The following is a 5,865-nucleotide window of genomic DNA, read 5'->3' on the forward strand; positions in this document are numbered from 1 at the left end:
CCACCAGGTAGACGCCAGACCGTGGATTTGAGCACACCATTGAGCTGGAGGAGGGGGTGAACGCATTCATCACCACCCCTTATAGGCACCCAAAGGCCTATAAGGATGAGATAGAGAGGGCATTCAGGAGTTGTTGAGATTGGGACACATCAGGCCTAGCTCGAGCCATTTGCTTCTTTCGTGGTGCTGGTGAAGAAGAAAGATGGGACGTTGCACATGTGCATAGACTACCGGGCTCTCAATAAGAAGACCTTGAAGAATAGATACCCCATTCCACACATAGATGAGTTGATGGACGAGCTTAGGGGAGCTAAATACTTCTCTAAGATAGATCTGCGTTCGGGGTACCACCAGATTCGCATGAGGGAGCAAGATATTTCGAAGACTGCTTTTCGTTGCCATTATGGACACTTTGAGTTCTTGGTGATGCCCTTTGGGCTAACCAATGCTCTAGCCACATTCCAGTCCTGTATGAATCACGTGTTCCATAGACAGCTGAGACGCTTTGTCCTAGTTTTCTTCGATGACATACTCATTTACAACAGAACATGGGAGGAGCATCTTCAACATTTGGAGGAGGTGCTTCACATACTTGAGGAGCAACAACTGTATGCGAAGTTGTCCAAATGTGAGTTTGGGCTAACAGAGATGTTGTAGTAGGCATGTGATTGGGGAAGATGGAGTGAAGGTGCATCAGGAGAGGATTCGGGCAATTCTGGATTGGCCCACACCAGGAATGTGATGACGCTGAGGGGTTTCCTGCGAATTTGTACGTATTATAGGAGATTTGTGAGGGGATTCTCACAACTTTCAACACCTGTCACGAATTTGACGAAGAGAGGAGATTTTGAGTGGATGGAGGTGGCAGAGGAGGCCTTCACGCGCCTCAAGAGGGTCATGAGCAACTGTCCAGTCTTAGCCTTGCCAGATTTCACGCGACCATTTGTGCTGGAGTGCGATGTGTCCAGTGAAGGGGTTGGGGCTGTTTTGACACAGGGGGGTCATCCTATTGCGTTTGAGTAGCAAATTGCAGCCCCTCACGAGCGGTTGTACTCTATGTACGACAAGGAGATGTTGGCAGTGATGCATGCACTGGCCAAATTCAGACAATATTTAGTGGGCAACCGATTTAAAGTGAAGACATGTCACAAAAATCTTCGCTTCTCCTTAAGCAACAATCCTTAGAGGAGAGGCAGGAAAAATGGGTGAGTAAGCTCAAGCTTATGACTTTGAGATAGAGTATGTGAAGGGCAAACACAAAGTGGTAGTAGATGCCCTCTCTATGAGACCAACAAAGCTTTCTTTGATGGATGTCATGCAGGATTGGAAGGCTCAACTATTGGTTGAGTACTCTAGGGATAGGCAGGCTTGTGACATTTTGGATGGCATGCATTGAGGTGACCGATTCCGGTGAGATGGACGATGTGATTTACTACAAGGACCAGATCTATTTAGTGCTAGGATCTCAGCTGAAGGAGAGGATCATGCAGGCAGCCCATGATTCTCCACTAGCAGGGCACCCAAGTTTCCTCAAGACATATTGTGCTGTCAGGGAGAGGTTCTCTTGGCGGGGACTTAAAGGAGATGTGCTGAAACATGTGAGGGAGTGCGTGGATTTCAAAGAAAGAAACAAGGTGGAGTTGGGTCACCCGACAGATTTGCTATAGCCGCTCCCCATTCCAGAGAGGAAGTGGGAGAGCGTATCCATGGATTTCATCATCGGACTTCCGGCAACGCAGGGGCGAGATTGCATCTATGTGGTGGTCGACAGACTGACCAAGTTCGCCCACTTCTTTGCTATTTCATTGAGATCTTCAGCTTCCCAGGTGGCCGAGTTATTCTTTTGGGAGGTTTTCCAGTTGCATGGTCTCCCCAAGACCATTGTGAGTGACAGGGACAACAGATTTATGGGGGCTTTTTGGCAGGAGTTGTTCTGGCTAGTGGGTACAGAACTTATACCCAACACCAGCTATCATCCCCAACCGATGGACAGACAGAGATTGTGAACAAATGGCTGGAAGGGTACCTGCGCAACTACGTGACTGGACAACAGAGAGCGTGGGTCAAGTGGCTACACCTTGGGGAGTTCTGCTACAACACTACTTATCACATGTCCATCGATATGACTCCTTTCGAGCACTTTATGGGTATGATGCACTTTCTTTTTCTGACATGTTGTTTGGAGATAGCAGGGCCCCAGGGGCAAAGGATTGGGTTCAAGAGAGCCAAGAGATTCTCCAAGCTCTCAAGAACAACTTACAGGTGGCCCAGAATCAACAAAAGGTATATTCTGATAAGCACAGGGTGGAAAGACACTTTGAGGTAGGAGACATGGTCTACCTACGTTTGCAGCATCCTACAGGCAATCTTTGCTCAAGCAGAAGGGAGCAGAGAACCTTCGACCTTGATTTTATGGGCCTTATAAGGTGGTCGGGAAGGTTGGGGAGGTGGCCTATGAGTTAGAGCTACCTATGGAGAGCCAGATTCACAATGTGCTCCACGTCTCATGCCTGAAGAAGGCATTGGGGCAACATATTACAGTAGTAGTTGAATTGCCTCCCTTGGATGATGAGGGGCACTTAGTTTTGACACCTGAGATCATATTGGAGACCCAAGAGAGGAGGTGAGAAACAGGATGATCAGGGAGCAATGTTTTAAGATTCGGCCGGCTCGGAATTGACTCGACCGAGTTGGTTTGAGTCAAGACCTCACCGGTTCGACTCGGCCTATGAACCAGTTATACCGACTGGTTATTACTGAGCCGACAACTCGGCCGACTTGGTAATAACCCGGTCGGCTCGGTCGAGTCCGAGCCTACTCGGTCGGGTTGGAGACAACATATAAAAGTGATATTTATGTTTATGACAATATGGCTTGACAACAATATAAAAGTGATGCATGGTTATGATGTATGGTCAGTGATCCATGGAAGTGATGCTTGGGCAGTGACTGTAATGCAAAGGTTGAGGTATGACAGTCATGTTTCTCTTTTGAGGTATGATACAAATTGATATGGCATTGACCTTGTTGACATAGCAATGACCTTGACACATGATTGAGTGTCCTTGAAACTTAGTAGTAGGTCAGTCATCCATGACTTGGCCTGACAATGATACATAGGGCAGTAATCTTGTATGACAAAAAATTGTGCATAGCAACAACCTTGTGATATGATAGTAATCTTGGTAGTAATTTGTATAATATGTAATGACAAGTATGACAGTATTGTGTGATTAGACTTGACAATGAAATGTAATGGCAGCCACCTTGATATATGATAGTGCCCTTGATATTGGACAGTGCTTTTGATATGATAGTGCCCTAGACATATAGCAGTGACCTGGTATATGACAGTCATCTCTATGTAATCTGAAAATGATATGACAACAATGAATGGCTTGTCCCTTTGACTTGATAGTGATAACAATAACCCCATAAATGATGGTCACCTTGTTATATGACAGTCACCTTGGTGTATCTAATTAGACTGTTGAAATTTTCTGACTCTAGCAACTTGGTAGCTGATTGCACATCTAGGGTATATAATAATAAGGTTGGATACTTAGATTGTCTTGAAGTTTGCATTGAAGGATATGACAGTGAAATTGTATTATGCTACAGCTAGGGTTTGAGTGAGTAGGGTTTGTTCTATAGGTTGAGATGACGAGGCAAAACAGTAGAATTGTTGATAGCAGTGTTGAGCATTGATAAGTTATCTAACAAGATGCTAAGGTTTACATGTTGAGCAAAGCTAATGCTGTGTGTTTGGAAACATGAATGAAAATCTTTAAAATTATGTTTTTTTATAAAAAATTTTTTTGATGTATTTTTACTACAACAATCAGTCATTGAAATCGATCCAGCCGAGTCGATACCGAGTCGGAGTCGGAGTCGGATTCGATCCTCGACCGAGTCAGAGTCGAAGTCGGATTCGACCCTCGACCGAGTCAGAGTTTTAAAACATTGTTGGGAGTACCTGGTCAAATGGAAGGATCTGCCAAGAGAGGATGCCACATGGGAGAGTGAACAAATCTTGCAGCATCCAGTTTTGTAGTTGCTTGGGGACAAGCAACATCCGGGAGGGGAGGACTGTAATGTCCCTTCCTAATTGTTTTCCCAAGGAGAGGAAAAACCATTTTTGGCAATTTTGTTATTTTTGGCTTAATGCATTTTTGGTGGAAGAACTTAGGAGAAAGGGGGTCGATGTGCTTTTTAGTGGATTGTGGGGGCCACTCACCCACCCAAAATACGCACCCTTGGAGGCAGCTCGATTTTCCTAAGTGGCAGATCGAAATATTTGATGGGACCCAAGGGTGAAAGCATAAATAGAAGTGAGCAACATTTGGGGCCTTTTGATGATTTGAGAAATCATTGTTGCTTTGGCTGTTTTCGCTAAGCTACAAGTGCTATTCAGCACAAGAGCTTCCCAAGGAGTGAAGCTCAATCCCTCTCTTTAGTGGACTTCGAGTGCCACCCTAGGAGGGATTTCTTTGCCATTGGAGATAGATAGAAATATCACCAACAGGGGAGTATATTGCCTCGGCCAGCAAGGACGCAGTTTTGGGAGCAGCAGGGATGTAGTGGGGGAGAGACTACGTGTTGGGTGGAGCAGAGAGTAGAGCGGCGGATTTTTGATGTGAAGATTGTTCGAATTATTCTCATCGCGTTTCCACTTCAGAAAGGAGAAATTATAGCATGAAGGCAAGCCAAATACTCAGGTTGAGCTGTTGGTCGAAGGGACTGCGCAGTCACTAGTGGGGGTCACTTGAGGGAAGCTTAACCGGAGGATTGGGGAGCTGGGTTGTGGGAAAATTGTTGGGAGGCTGATTTGGGAGGTTACCTAACATTTTGCAGCGAGTTACAACAGTTCTAGTTATAGGCATCGATTTCCAGTATTGGAGGACGACTAATCCCCAAGGGGTCGAAATTGGCAGGTCAAAACCAGGGAAAACCCTTTTTGGGTTTTTGGAGAGGAGTACATCCCCAAAATTGCAGAAATTTCTGGGTTGTTTTGAGGGGGTAAATCAGAGCTTGAAGTCAGCCAGCAATGCAGATTTGAGGGGACAACGCAGTTCTCTGGGGAGCAACGAATTCACAACAGCTGGGCACTTTTGTATTGATCACCTGAGGCTTGTAGCTTGCCTTGTGCAAGCCCAGGTGCACCTCATCCAACTTCTATTGTACTCAGCGTATTTGTTTAATGAAAAATGAGCCAGTTGGGTGTTTGATGAGAAATTTCTGTTCATGTGTTCATTACTGAATAAAATTTTATTGTGAATTTTATTACTTGTCTTTGTTATCACTGCAAATCTTCCATTAGGAATATTATAGAAATTAAAAGAGATTTTGAGGTTTTTAAAGATTTTGGGTTGTTGGAATAATACCTATGCTAATGAAGACTCAATTTAGAGCCGAAGTGTGAAGTCAATGTCTTCAAGTCACTATGCGAACTTATGATGTGATTCACTTGCAAGCATTCATGATCCTTGTTGAAGAAAGTATAACTAGGGTTCGGTCTTCATAAATGTACTTTTGATATTTGTATTTATTCAAGAAATGAAATATTATTTTTGTTATATTTATCAATGAGTTTCTTGCTCATTGAAATAGGTCTAGCACATGTTAAAGTGCTAAGGTAAGTCAAAGAGTCAAAAGAAAGTTTGAAGGCCCTTAAGGGCATGTTACACCCTGTACATATTGTATAAGAGTCAAAGAATATCCCTCCAGGCAAAGACAAGTCCTCTCCATTCAATGACATCATCAAAGGGCCAAAATGATGAAGGAAACTCAAGTCGGCCTACAATCATTCATGTCGGCCTCAAGTCTGCCTAAAGGAGGGATATTCCTCTATATATAGAGGCTGTC

Source organism: Pinus tabuliformis, chromosome 3_2 (assembly GCF_031772625.1).
Source record: "Pinus tabuliformis cultivar Carrire ecotype Pingquan chromosome 3_2, CPIR1, whole genome shotgun sequence".
Lineage (NCBI taxonomy): Eukaryota > Viridiplantae > Streptophyta > Pinopsida > Pinales > Pinaceae > Pinus > Pinus tabuliformis.